Genomic DNA, 15,939 nt, shown 5'->3' with positions numbered 1-15,939 from the left:
GTTACCCAGTTTTCCTAGCACCATTTCTTTTAAGAGCCTTTTTAAAGGCTCTTTTCTCCAACGCATGTTTTGGACCCCTTTGTCAAACATCAGATGACTACATCTGTGTGGGCTTGTCTCTGTGTCTTCAATTCTGCTCCACTAGTCTTCATGTCTGTTTGATACCAATATTTTGTTACTGTACTGTAGCTTAATTTGATCAGGTATTTTGATGCCTCCAGTATCACTTTTCTTGTTCAGTATTGCTTTGGTTATTCTGGTACTTTTATTCTTACATATGAATTTTAGGATTTTTTTTTCTAGTTCTGTGAAGAATGGTATTTGTATTTGGATGGAGATTGCACTGAAGCTGTGTATGGTAATATACAGATTGATAATATGGCCATTTTTACAATATTAATTCTTTCTATCCAAGAGCATGGGAGATCTTTCTATCTCCTAAGGTCTTCTTCAATTTTTTTCTTCAGTGTTCTATAGATTTAATTGTAGGGGTTTTCACTTTCTTATTTAGATTTATCCCCATTTTTTTAGGTTTTCGTGAACAGGACAGTTTTCATGATTTCTTTCTCAGTAGATTTATTATTGGATTATAGAAATACTATTGATTTTTGTATGTTGATCTTGTATTGTGCTAATTTTTAAAATTTATCAGCTCTAGAATCTTTTGGTAGAGACTTTTGAGTCTTTTACATATAAAATTACATCACCAGCAAATAGATAATCAGACTTCTTATTTTCCTATTTGTATTCCTTTGATTTTCTTTTCTTACCTGATTTCTCTGGCTAGAGTTTCAAGGACTATATTGAATAGATGTGGTATGATTTGACATTGTTGTCTTGATCCTGATTTTTAAAAGAAATGCATTCCTATTTTCTCCATGCAGAATGATGTTGATTTTGAGTTTGACATTTATAGCCTTTATAATATTGAGGTAAGCTCCTTCCATCTCTTTTTAACATGAATGGGTGCTGGATTTGGTCAAATCTTTTTGTGCATCTATTGAAATGATCATGTAATTTGTGTCCTTAATTCTATTTATGTGATGAATCACATTTATTTATTTGCCTCTGTTGAAAAAACTTTGCATCAATGAGACAAAATCAACTTGCTCATGGTAAACAATCTTCTTAATGTCTCTTCTTTTTTTTCTTTACCATTTTATACATTTTTTTGCATTATTTAATTTGATCTAATTAGTTGTACTGAAAGTAGAATGCACTTTGACATATCATACATATATGGAGTATAACTTCTCATGCTTCTGGTTGTACATGATATAGTATCACTCTGGTTGTGTAGCCATATATGCACAAAGGGTAATAAGATTAAATTCATTCTACTATCTTTCCTACCCCCACAGCCCATCTCTCCCTTCACTCCCTCCTGTCTAATGCAAAGTAACTCTATTCTTCCCTAACCCCATCCACCTTTATTGTGAATTAGCATCCACATAGCAGGGGAAACATTTAGTATTTGGTTTTCTGGAATTGGCTTAGTTTTTTTAGCATGATATTTTCCATTTCCATCCATTTACTGGCAAATGCCACATTTCATTCTTCTTTAAGATTGAGTAATATTCCTTTGTGTATATATACCACATTTTCCTTATTCATTCATCTGTTGAAGGATCTGAGTTGGTTCTATAGTTGAGTTATTGTGAGTTGAGCTTGCTATAAACATTGATGTGGCTATGTCACTGTGATATGCTGATTTTAAGTCCTTTGAGTATAAACCAAGGAGTGGGATAGGTGGGTCAAATGTTGGTTCCATTCCAAGTTTTCTGAGGAATCTCCAAATAGGTTGTACCAATCTGCAGTCCCACTAGCAATTTATGATTGTATCTTTTCCCCCACATCCTTGCCAACATTTATTGAGGCTTGTATTCCTGATAATTGCCATTTTGACTGGAGTGAGATGAAATCCTAGAGTAATTTTGATTTGCATTTCTCTAATTGCTAGAGATATTGAACATCTTTTTAAATATATTTGTTGATCAATTGTATTTCTTCTGTGAAGTTTCTGTTCAGTTTCTTAGCCCATTTATTGATCGTGTTGTTTATTTATTCATTTATTTTTATTTATTTGGTGTTGAGATTTTGAGTTCTTTAAATGTCCTGGAGATTAATGTTCTGAGGCGCATGTGGTAAAGATTTTCTCCCAGTCTCTAGGCTCTCTCTTCATGTTATTGATCATTTCCTTTCCCATGAAGAAGCTTTTCAGTTTGAATCCATCCCATTTATTTAATTTTGACTTTATTTCTTTTGCTTCAGGAGTCACGTTAAGGAAGTCAGATTCTAAGCTGACAAGGTGAGGTTTGGGCCTACTTTTTCTTCTGTTAGACTCAGGGTTTCTTTTCTAGTGCCTAAGTCTTTGACCTACTGTGAGTTAAATTTTGTTCAGGGAGAAATAGTGGTTTAATTTCATTTTGCTGCATATGGATTTCCAGTTTTCCCAGGACCATTTGTTGAATAGGTTATCTTTTTCTCCAGTGAATGTTTTTGGCACCTTCATCTAGTATGAGGTGACTGTATTTATGGGATTTGTCTCTGTGTCTTCTATTCTGTACCATTGGTCTACCTGTTTGTTTTGGTGCCAATGTCATTGGCGTGGTATGGCTCTGTAGTATAGTTTGAGGTCTGGTATTGAGATGCCTACTGCTTCACTCTTCCTGCTAAGAATTGCTTTGGCTATTCTGGGTTTCTTATTTTTCCAAATGAATTTCATGATTGCTTTTTCTATTTCTGTGAAAAATGTCATTGGGATTTTAATAGGAATTGCATTAAATCTGTATAATGCTTTTGGTAGTATGGTCATTTTGACAATATTAATTCTGCCTATCCAAGAACATAGGAGATCTTTCCATCTTCTAAGGTATTCTTCAGTTTCTTTCTTTAGCGTACTGTAGTTTTCATTGTAGAGGTCTTTCACGGCTTTTGTTACATTGATTCCCAAATATTTTATTTTTGAGGTTTTTGTGAATGGAGTGGTTTTCCTAAATTCTCTTGCAGTGGATTCATCACTGCTGTATGGATTTATTTGATTTATGGGTATTGATTTTATATCCTGCTACTTTGCTGAATTCATTTATTAGTTCTAGAAATTTTCTGGTGGAATTTTTTGTATCTTCCAAATATAGAATCATGTCATCAGCAAATAGTGATGGTTTGAGTTCTTCTTTTCCTATTTTTATCCCTTGAATTTCTTTTGTCTAATTGCTTTGGCTAGAGTTTCAAGGACTAGGTTGAATAAAAGTGGTGAAAGATGGCATCCCTGTCTTGTTCCAATTTTTAGAGGGAACACTTTCAATTTTTCTTCATTTAGAATGATGTTGGCCTTAGGCTTAGCATAATGTTGAGGTATGTTCCTACTATCCCTAGTATTTCTAGTGTTTTGAACATGAGGAGGTGCTGTATTTTGTCAAATACTTTTTCTGCTTCTATTGAGATGATCATACAATTCTTGTCTATAAGTCTACTGATGTGATGAATCACATTTATTGATTTCCATATGTTGAAACAACCTTGCATCCTTGGGATGAACCCCACTTCATCCTGGTGCACTATCTTTTTAATATGTTTTTGTATGCAATTTGTCAGACTTTTATTGAGAATTTTTGCATCTATGTTCATCAGAGATATTGTTCTGAAGTTTTCTTTCCTTGATTTTTCTTTGTCTGGTTTTGGTATCAGAGTGATACGAGACTCAAAGAGAGTTTAGAAGGATCTCCTTTTGTGTTATTCAGCTATTTCACTGTGACTTAAAGATCTGACCAGAACAATTGTAGAGGAGGAAAAGTTTAGTTGAGGTCCCATCATATCAGGGGGAAGGTTCAATTCCTTGGGACTCGAAGTGAGGCTGAACATCATGGTGGGACTGGGTGGTGAAGGAAAGCAGCTCACATTACAATGATTGGGGGGGGGGGAGAGAGAGAGAGAGACTCCACTCTCCTGATACAAATACATACCCCATAGCCACACCCAAATTCCCACTTCCTCCAGCCACAACCTACCACTTCGGTTAACACTTAGTCCATCTCTATCAGGGAATTAAATCACTGATTGGTTTAAGATTCTTACAAATCAATCATTTCTACTCTGAACCTTCTTGCAGTGTCTCACATGTGAGCTTTTGTGGAATACCTTACATCCAAACCATACACTTCCTTTTCTATTTCATGGAGTAATTTGAGAAGTATTGGTGTTAATTCTTTGAAGGTCTTGTAGGTCTTGACTGAGAATCCATCTGGTCCTGGGCTTTTCTTGATTGGTAGGCTTTTGACGGTGTCTTCTATTACATTGCTTGAAATTGATCTGTTTAAATCATGTGTGTACTCCTGATTTAGTTTGGATACGTCATCTGAAATTTGCCAATGTTTCCAAGATTTTCTATTTTATTGGAGTACAAATTTTCAAAATATTTTTTAATTATCTCTTGTATTTAAGTAGCATCTGTTTTGATAATTCCCTTTTCATCACATATTTTAGTAATTTGAGTTTTTCTCTCTCTGTTAGCAGAGCTAGAGATTTATCAATTTTATTTATTTTTTCAAAGAACCAACTTTTTGTTTCTTTCATTTCAATTTCACTGATTTCAGCCCTGATTTTAATTCTTTCCTGTCTTCTATTGCTTTTGGTGAATCAAATAGTTCCTATGAAAATGTTGGATGTTTCCCTTAAGCAGTTTGAATCGACCTTATTGGTCTCTTCTCATTGATTTCAGACTGAAGCTCTACTTGGTATGAGAGTAGCGGATCTTGCTTATTTCAGGCTCTGTTTACATGTTGTATCTCTTTCCATCTTTTCACTCTCAGTCTGTGGGTGTTTTTGTCTATAAGGTGGGTCTTTTCTAAACACCATATGGTTGAGTCTTCTTGGTGAGTCCACTCTGCCAATCTATGTCTTTTGATTGAATAGTTTAGATGATCTACATTCAGTGTTAATACGGAGAGATTATTTTTTATTTCCTGCCATTTTGATTTATTTCAAAAGTTAAAATTGAGACTTGATTCTCCTTTACCTGACTGTTCTTCTAGTGGACTTCATCCATTCACTGGTCCTAATGTTTGTTTTTTCATTTCTTCTGTGTGTAAAATTTTTAAAAATTCGTTTTTATTGTAAACAAATGGGATACATCTTGTTTCTCTGTTTGAACATTAAGTAGAGGCATACTGTTTGTGTAGTCATACATTTACCCAGGGTAATAGTTTTTGATTCATTCTGTTATTTTTTTCCTCCCCCAACCCCTCCCACCCCTCCCAGACCTCTTATCCCTCTATAGAGTCCCTCCTTCCTCCATCCTTGCCGCCTTTCCACCCCCTACATGTGTCATTATCTGCTTATCAATGAGATCATTCAACCTTTGGTTTTTTGAGATTGGTTTATCTCACTTAGCATGATATTCTCCAACTGCATCCATTTGCCTGCAAATGCCATAATTTTATTATTCTTTATGGCTGAGTAATATTCCATGGTATATATATACCACAGTTTCTTTATCCATTCATCAATTGAGGGGCATCTAAGTTGGTTCCACAGTCTGGGTATTGTGAATTGAGCAGCTAAGAACATTGATGTGGCTTGGTCTCTGTAGTATGCTGATTTTAAGTCCTTTGGGTATAGGCCAAAGAGTGGGATAGCTGGGTCAAATGGTGGTTCCATTCCAAGTTTTTTAGGAATCTCCACACTGCTTTCCAGAGTGGTTGCACTAGTTTGCAGCAATGTCTGAGTGTACCTTTTCCCCCATATCCTCGCCAACACCTATTGTTGCTTGTATTCTTGATAATCGCCATTCTAATTGGGGTGAGATGAAATCTTAGGGTAGTTTTGATTTGCATTTCTCTTATTACTAGAGATGTTGAACATTTTTTAATATGTTTGTTGATTGCTTGTAGATCTTCTTCTGTGAAGTGTCTGTTCATATCCTTAGCCCATTTGTTGATTGGGTTATTTGTATTCTTATGTAGAGTTTTTTGAGTTCTTTATATACTCTGGAAATTAGTGCTCTATCTGAAGTATGAGTGACAAAGATTTTCTCCCACTCTGTAGGCTCTCTCTTCGCCTTGCTGATAGTTTCCTTTGCTGAGAGAAAGCTATTTAGTTTGAATCTGTCAGTTATTGATTCTTGCTTTTATTTCTTGAGCCATTGGAGTTCTGTTAAGGAAGTCTGATCCTAAGCCAACAAGTTGAAGATTTGGACCTACTTTTTCTTCTATAAGATGCAGGGTCTCTGGACTGATTTCAAGGTCCTTGATCCATTATGATTTGATTTTTGTGCAGGGTGAGAGATAGGAGTTTAGTTTCATTCTGTTGCATATGGATTTCCAGTTTTCCCAGCACCATTTGTTGAAGAGGCTATCTTTTCTCCATTGCATATTTTTGGACCCTTTGTCTAGTATGAAAAAATTGTATTTATTTGAGTGTGTGTCTGTGTCCTCTATTCTGTACCATTGATCTACCTATCTATTTTGGTGCCAATACCATGCCGTTTTTGTTACTATTGCTTTGTAGTATAGTTGAAGGTCTGGTATCGCAATACCTCCTGCTCTTCCTGCTAAGGATTGCTTTAGCTATTCTGGGTTTCTTATTCTTCCAGATGAATTTCATGATTGCTTGCTCTATTTCTGTAAGGTACAACATTGGGATTTTAATTGGAATTGCATTGAATCTGTATAGCACTTTTGGGAGTATGGCCATTTTGACAATATTAATTCTGCCTATCCAAGAACATGGGAGATCTTTCCATCTTCTAAGGTTTTCTTTAATTTCTTTCTTTAGTGTTCTGTAGTTCTCATTGTAGAGGTCTTTCACCTCTTTTGTGAGATTGATTCCCAAGTATTTTATTTTTTTCAAAGCTATTGTGAATGGGGTACTTTTCCTAATTTCTCTTTCTGAAGATTCATCACTTATGTATAAAAATGCATTGAATTTATGAGCATTGATCTTATATCCTGCTACTTTACTGAATTCACTTATGAGTTCTAAAAGTTTTATGGTGAAATTTCTGGGTTACTCTAAATATATAATCATGTCATCAGCAAATAGGGATAGTTTGAGTTCTTCTTTTCCTATTCGTATCTCTTTAATTTCCTTGGTCTGTCTAATTGCTCTGGCTAGAGTTTCAAGGACGATGTTGAAAAGAAGTGGTGAAAGAGGGCATCCCTGCCTTGTTCCAGTTTTTAGGGGGAATGCTTTCAGTTTTCACCATTTAGAATGATATTGGCCTTGGACTTAGCATAGATGGTCTTTACAATGTTATGGAATGTTCCCACTATCCCTATTTTTTTCCGGTGTTTTGAGCATGAAGGGATGTTGTATTTTATCAAATGCTTTTTCTGCATCTATCAAAATAATCATGTGATTTTTGACTTTAAATCTGTTGATATGGTGAATGACATTTATTGATTTCTGGATGTCGAACCAACCTTGCATCCCTGGTATAAAACCCACTTGATCATGGTGCACTATCTTTTAAATATATTTTTATATGCAATTTGCTAAGATTTTATTGAGAATTTTTACATCAATGTTCATGAAGAATATTGGTCTGAAATTTTCATATTGGTTATGAAGCCAATATCACCCTGGTACCTAAACCAAAAGAGTTTGGGAGGGTTCCCTCCTCTTCTATTTCATGAAATACTTTGAGAAGTATTGGAATAAGCTCTTTAAAGGTTTTGTAGAACTCAGCTGAGAACCCATCTGGTCCCAGACTTTTCTTTGTTGGTGGACTTTTGATGACTTCTTCTATTTCATTACTTGAAATTGATCTATTTAAATTGTGTATGTCCTCCTGGTTCAGTTTAGGTAATTCGTATGTCTCTAGAAACCTGTTGATGTCTTCAAGATTTTCTATTTTGTTGGAGTATAGATTTTCAAAATAGCTTCTAATTATGTTTTGTATTTCAATCATGTCCGTTGTGATATTTCTTTGTTCATTCCGAATTTTAGTAATTTGGGTTTTCTCTCTTCTCTTTGTTAGTGTGGCTAAGGGTTTATCAATTTTGTTGATTTTTTCAAAGAACCAACTATTTATTTTGTCAATTTTTTCTATTGTTTCTTTTGTTTCAATTTCATTGATTTCAAGTATTTCCTGTCTTCTACTACTTTTGGTGTTGCTCTGTTCTTTTTCTAGGGCTTTGAGCCGTAGTGTCAGGTTGTTTATTTGTTGATTTTTTTCTTCTTTTACTGAATGCGCTCCATGAAATAAATTTTCCTCTAAGAACTGCTTTCATAGTGTCCCAGAGATATTGATATGATGTTTCTTTGTTCTCATTTACCTCTAAGAATTTTTTAATTTCCTTCCTGATATCTTCTGTTATCCATTCATCATACAATAGCGTATTATTTAATCTCCAGGTGTTGGAGTAGTTTCTGTTTTTTATCTGTCATTTATTTCTAATTTCAATCCATTATGATCTGATAGAATACAAGGTATTATCTCTATCTTCTTGTACTTGCTAACAGTAGCTTTGTGGCATAATATATGGTCTATTTTAGAGAAGGATCCATGTGCTGCTGAGAAGAAAGTGTATTCACTCTTTGTTGGATGGTATATTCTATAAATGTTCATTAAGTCTAAATTATTGATTGTGTTTTTGAGATCTATGGTTTCTTTGTTCAATTTTTGTTTGGAGGATCTGTCCAGTGGTGAGAGAGGTGTGTTAAAATCACCTAGTATTATTGTGTTGTGGTTTATTTGGTTTCTAAAATTGAGAAGGATTTGTTTGATATATATGGATGAGCCACTGTTTGGGGCATAGATATTTATGATTGTTATGTCTTGCTGATTTATGCTTCCCTTAAGCAGTATGAAATGTCCTTCTTTATCCCTTCTGACTAACTTTGGCTTGAAGTCCACATTATCTGATATGAGGATGAATACTCCAGCTTTTTTGCTGTGTCCATGTGCATGGTATGTTTTTCCCCATCCTTTCACCTTTAGTCTGTGGGTATCTCTTTCTATAAGATGAATCTCTTGCAGGCAGAAAATTGTTGGATCTTTCTTTTTAATCCAATCTGCCTATCTATGTCTTTTGATTGATGAGTTCAGGCCATTAACATTCAGGGTTATTATTGAGATATGATTTGTATTCTCGGTCATTCGGCCCTTTTTTTTTGACACAACTTGATTTCTCCTTTATTTGGCTGTTCCTTTAGGGTGGTTCCTCCCTTTGCTGATTTACATCATTGTTTTTCATCTCTTCCTCATGGAATATTTTGCTGAGAATGTTCTGTAATGCTGGCTTTGTTTTTGTAAATTCTTTTAGCTTTTGTTTATCATGGAAGGATTTTATTTCGTTGTCAAATCTGAAGGTAAGTTTTGCTGGGTTTAAGATTCTTGGTTGGCATTCTTTTTTTTTCAGAGCTTGAAAAATATTGTCCCAGGCCCTTCTTGCTTTTTGGGTCTGGACTGAAAAATCTGCTGATATATGGATTGGTTTCCCCCTGAATGTAATTTGGTTCTTTTCTCTCGCAGCCTTTAAAATTCTGTCTTTATTTTGTATGTTGGCTATTTTCATTATAATGTGCCTTGGTGTGGGTCTATTATAATTTTGTGTATTTGGGGTCCTATAAGACTCTTGTACTTGATTTTCCATTTCATTCTTCAGATTTGGGAAATTCTGATATTATTTCATTGAATAGATTGTTCATTCCTTTGGTTTGTTTCTCTGTGCCTTCCTCAATCACGATAATTCTTAAATTTGGCCTTTTCATGATATCCCATAGTTCTTGTAGATTCTGTTTATGTTTTCCTACCGTGTTCTCTATTTGGCCAACTTTGTTTTCAAGATTAAATATTTTGTCTTCGATATCTGAGGTTCTGTCTTCCAGGTATTCTATCCTATTGGTTATGCTTTCTTTGGAGTTCTTAATTTGGTTTATTGTTTCCTTCATTTCAAGGATTTCTGTTTTTTTTTTGTTTTTTCAATGTCTCTCTTTATTGAAATGATCTTTTGCTTCCTGTATTTGCTCTTTTAACTGTCAATTGGTGCAATCATTCAATGCCTGTGATTGCCCTTTCATCTCGTCCTCCAATGCCTGCATTTGCTCTTTCATGTTCTCGTTTGCTTCCCTGATTGTTTTGATTATGTACATTCTGAACTCCCTTTCTGACATTTCTTCTGCCATGCTGTCATTGGATATTATTGCTATACCATCTAGGTTTGTTTGGGACATTTTCTTCCCTTGTTTTCTCATATTGTTCAGGTATCTACCCCTCTAGTAGTGAAACTCTGGGATATTGCAGATTTCCTCTATTGACTAATATTGTCTCTGTAGATTTCCAGTAACTCACCTCTTAGCCTTCAGTAGCCTGAAGTCTTGGAGGAACTTGATAATGCGGTGCTCCACTAGGAAGCTGGCCTTCTTGGGGTGGAGGCCTTCAGGTGGGTTATATTTCCTGGTGGCTCTGAGTTGGTCCTGAGTCTCTCAATACCTCCTCTTTTTGGCTTCTGAGTCTTGTCAAAGGTCCTCTAGCCTCCTGTAGGTGTCTCAGGAAGGGAGTTGCCCTTCCAATAATGATGGCCACAGCCTCAGGAGTAATTCAAAATGCTTGTACCAGCCTATAAAGAAGCCTCTGGCTATCTCTGTGATGGCGACAAACCTCAGTGTGGTGGTCGGGTGGAGTTGTTCAGTGATGGTGTCTGTCTTTGGCCTGGTGGTTGGGTGGGTTGGCTACACGCCGCCCAGCTCCACAAGGCAGGTGGGTTGGGTGCCCGCCTGCTACCTCCGCGATCCAAGCAGCCTGACTCACCCATCAGCTGGCTCCGAGACTGCGACCAACCAGTGATGGAACTGACCTAGGTGCAGGGGTCAGGCGGGGTTGCTCAGTTAAGACATCTGTTCTTGGCCTGCTGCCTGGGCGGGACAGCCGCAGCCTACCTCCACGATATAGGTAGCCTGACTCAGCCGACAACTCTCTCTGCTGTAAAATTTTATTAATTACTCTTTGTAGTGCTGCCTCTCAGTCATAGATTCTTTTAGTTTATGCTATTTGGAAAGTTTAATTTTGTCTTTAGTTCTAAAAGATAGGTTTGTTGAAGATAGTGATCTTGGTTGATACTATTATCTTTCAGGGCTTGGTGTAGGGTATTCCAAGTTCTTCTGGATTTTAGAGTGTGAACTGAAAAATCATTTAAAAGTCTAATGGCTTATCTCTAAATATGATCTGTTGTTCTTGCAACTTTAAAAATTATACCTTTATTCTGTATAGTAGGCATTGTAATTATAATGAAACAGGATTTCTTTTGATATTGTCCATTTGGGGTTCTAAATGCCTTTTGTGCTTTGATTTCCATCTCGTTTCTAAGGTTTGGAAAATTTTCTAATATTACTTCATTGAAAAGTTTCCCCATTCCTTTACTTTGTATCTCAGTGCCACCTTCTCTGCCAGTGTTTCTCATATTTGTTCTCTTAATGTTATCCCAGATTTCTTGAATATTCTGTCCATGGTCTTTTAACAACTTTTCTTTATTGTCAACTTTATTTTCAAGATTATGTACTTTGTCTTTGAAGACTGAAAAGCTGTCTTCTATGTGGTCTAATCTATTGGTGATGCTTTCAACTCAATTTTTAATTTGATTTAGACTCTTATATTTCCAGGATTTCTGTTTGGTTCTTTTCAGAATTTCTATCTCTTCATTGATATGTTCTTCCACTCCTGTAATTCATACTTACATCTTCTTTAAGTTAATTGGACATTTTAACTATAAACTTTCTAAATTCTTTATCTGTTATTTCCTCCACAGGTGTGTCAATGGGATTAGTTGTTGAAGTCATGTGAGTTTTTGGAAATGACTTGTTCTCTTACTTTTTCATAGTGTGCATTTCTACCCATCTTCTGTCATGATCATCTCTTTTACTTTTATTCAAGGAACTATCTTTGAACTTCTTTCTCTTAATACTTCCACTGAAGGTACACCTGCCGCAATGCCAAACATCTAGCACCACTCTAAACTAGTTACTAAACTTCATTAACTGCAACAACTTCAGAGCAAAGTTATGTACTAATAAACCCTATGGGGAAAGAAAACTTATTGAAAATATTCTCTAAATGGAAATTCCAAAATTGGAATAATGTTCTAAAACAGGTTGAGAAATTAGTTATTCAAGGGTAAAATTAGTACTAAACTGCATAGATGTTAAAAAAGTGAAAATAGAAAAAAAATGGGCAGACAAAATAAAAGAAAGATAAAAGCAAAGAGAGAAAAATAACAGAAACTAAGATAAAAGAAGAAAAGATGGGGGAAGGAATTTGAGACAGGAGGAGGTAATGCAAGAAGTCAAAGAGAGACTATGAGGAGCAAGTGTAAACTTGAACTAGGAAAGCAAATACAGAAAGAATGATTCTGGTTAATACTTGAAAACATTAGAAGAAATACAATTAATTGGATTGAGAGAAGAATTATCAAATAATAAGGGAATATTGATTCAAAATGAAATTTATTATTTGTGAGTTCAAAACTGATATTAGGGACTGGGGCTATAGCTCAGTTGGTACTGTGCTTGCCTTGCAAGCAGAAGGCCTTAGGTTCAATCTCCAGCACTGCAAAAACAAACAAACAAACAAACAAACAAAAAACAAAAAGAAAAACAACAACAACAAAAATCCAAAACTGACATTAAAGCTCCTTATGATATTCCATGCTGAACACGCTGGGGTGCGGGAGATTTCTTACTGAGTCTTCCTGATTTGGATTTTATCATCATTAAAGACCGAAGGGGATAACCGTTGTCCCTTGGCTTTGCTTCTGAGTTTCATTGAGCATGGAGGTAGCGATAACACCAGCTCATCTCTTGTACAATTCTAGGAGGACCCCTCTGATCTTTGATGTGTCTAGGTACTAACTTTCCCATGGCCTGAGGAGATGGTCCCTAATTGTCCGTGATGTAACAGCCATGTTACTCTCTGTTATGGGATGCAGACTTGTGTACTCTCTCTTGAAGAAGAACTCGAGGATGGGCTTTCCATGTGCATTTCAGAGCATGTTGGGTGTGGTGATTTGTGGTAGAGGGACGGTAGCTAACAGAGAAGTAGGACTGCCAGCCTTCTGGAGTGCACAGGTCACAGGTTGGCGGGCTTGTATCTCAGAGCACGGGGCAGTGGCTGAAGTCTGTGGGATACTTCTCTGTAAGCTCCGTTGTGTGTTGCACTGCATTGCATATGTGCAGGGTTTTCTGCTGGTCGCTTGAGTTATCCTCAGGAAATACCTTCTGTGGGTTTGTACCTCTGAATGATAATTAAATTAACTGGCATCTCTGGGACTTACAGCTGTGAACCATCCGAGAAGTACTGGGACACAGGAACCACTTCCCTGGTTGCTAAGGTTCTCTCACCAGCCAGTGCTTGTTAATCAGTTCAGGGGCCCAAGACTGCATGTTTGGAGGGTATTGCATCTCCTGGCAGTTTCTGTTGAGTCCAGGATGCAGGGCTAAGGGATGTGTGTGGCTGGCTCCTATGCATGGTTGAATGTCCTCTCCCTTTTTCTTGGACCTGTTCATAGTGAGGCCTGCAGGAGGTGGGGGGAAAGACTGTTAGTGTAGGTAGTGAGTGATTGGGTGAGAAAGATGGGGGGCTGATGCGAAGGGAATGGATTGTTAATATCTCCAGAGCTCTTCCCCTCCCACCTGTTGCCAAGGTAACCTATTTCCAGGGAATTTTCCTCCTTACAAAAAGTTGTTAATGAATGAATGCCCCTTGGGCTTCTCCCTTCCTGCCTGTACCCCTGGGTGGCTTCATTTCCACCTTTTGGTCACTAGTCACCTATGCAGAATGGGGGAGGCGATAGCATATGCAAACAAAGGAAATCTCCAATGTATAAAAGGGACAGGACACCCCATTTCCTCAGACACCCAACTCTGGTACACCTTCTCTTTGGAGAAGATTATCTCTGTTCTATCCTTTAAATAAAACTTTCTTTCTACTCTTGCCTTGGCATTTCTCAGGTGTTCAATCTTCACATGAGTGAAATGGGGCTCACCCTTGATTCTCATCACTGGTATCAATAGTGACCCCTATCGAAGTGCTTCATGGTTGTCTGTAACCATAATGCATGCAGGCTCTGTGTGGGCAGTCTTTGGCAAAGAAACCACAACCCTTGATGCTGCAGATCTCTGGGGCTTTGCAGGGCTTTACAGGGGTAGTGTGTCATTTGGTCTGTGTTCCCCTGAGCTCCTGTAGAAAATGTGAGGAGCTCCAGGTTGGGGTTAGCACTCCCAGGGAGTGACTTGCACTGGGGTGAACTACATTCCACTGCCCTGGCCCATGATGAAGAGGATGGATTTTGGGTAACTTTCAACTAGCAGGGATCCCTTTGCAGTTTCCTCTAGATGGATTATTGAGAAAACCCATTTCAGAGGCATTTCTCATGTTACTTGTTACTCTGTGATGGGGAAAACTGTATTGACTTGATTTCTTCTAGGGATGCTAAATGTGGACTCTACAAAATGGCAGCTCTGCCTTGCATAGTTTTCTGCCAATAATATTGACTCAATTGTGTGATCGTCTTCATGGTCTTTGTCGCTCCTGTCCCATTGTAACTTGGTCTGCTTTTCTTTACACCTGTTGTTAAGGAAGTAAACTTGAGGAGTTTTCCTCTCCCTCTTTCTCTCTTTGTTACCCCTTTCCCCCAGGCCCACTCAAAGAATCAAAGAATTCTTTCCTCATTTTTCTCCTCCAAGAACCAAATTCTAATCCTCTTCAAGTCTAAAGCTGTCCACTATTGAGATTTAGAGTGTTTACTCTATCACCCACCCCTCTAGTCAACTGTTCTTTCACGTCTTCTGGCCTGTGCAGGAGTCAAAGATGTCGCCTGGATCTACTCCACCATTTTGAATCAGTCCCACAAATGGTTCTTGAAGAAACTAACTCAATTTCTGGGTAGCTACCTATGAGATGATCTTCTTGTGCTGAAGACACAGCAGTTCCTATTTGGAGAGCAGCAGGAATTGTGGGGGTGAATGGGGGCTCATATGGGAGAGAAATAGTCCAAAACTTTGACTATGGTTGACTTTGACGCTTAGTACTCAGTTGAGTAGAGCTTTGATATTAGGGTCATTGAACACTTTAGATCAACTTTTTGTGAACTGAGTAATTTTAGAAGAAAGTATTGTACTGAAAGATGCATTTCAGTGTGTTCTATAGAACAAATTGCTCAAGAGTTCTCACATTTTGTTCCATCTGAAACCCTGGAAAGACTCCTCAGAACGGAGTTTCCTGGACTCTATCTGTGTTCTTTCTATTTCAGTAAGTCTGAAATGCACTACTTTGAAATGCACTGAATTGTTTGATCCTTAAGAACAAAATACTATAATAATAGAGGTAATTAGTATTAATAATGGAAAGGAAGGACATATCTCAGACATATTTCAACGCAGGAGTTGAATGGTAGAGACTTAATGAGAAGGAAGATTTTCCCAAGGTTTTGAGAAAAATGACAAGAGAAGGCTGTAGGGCCCTTATTAAAAGCTTAAAATTTAGGAGTTGATTTTTTTTGCCTACAGATGAGTGGAGAAAAAAAAAGTAGCAATGCAAACATATGAATATTGTGATTCAGCCCTCACTATTATGGAATTTTGCCAGCTTGCTCCAGGGAAAATATCCAACCAAGTCTTTCAAGTCTATAATTGTTTGAGATGAAGACTGGGAAGAGCCTCTACTTTTCCTTTTTATTATATGGAATATTCCAGAAACTTTATTATATTCCATCTGGAATATATGGTATATTCCAGAAAGACACTGAGCTCTATAATATCTGAAGTCATAGGTAACATGATTAAGTTAGTGGAGAGAAGATAGATGGTACCTTGGTTGAGTACAGATGATGTGGCAGAGAATTAATGGATATTAAGAAAATAAATTAGTTGGCATGTGGGTGATGGAATGCAAGATGTGGGTGATGGAGAGATAGAAGAGAGTATGGTTGAGTGAGTATTGGAGTG

This window comes from Sciurus carolinensis, chromosome 8 (assembly GCF_902686445.1).
Source record: "Sciurus carolinensis chromosome 8, mSciCar1.2, whole genome shotgun sequence".
NCBI lineage: Eukaryota > Metazoa > Chordata > Mammalia > Rodentia > Sciuridae > Sciurus > Sciurus carolinensis.
Note: the sequence above shows the minus strand (reverse complement) of the source record.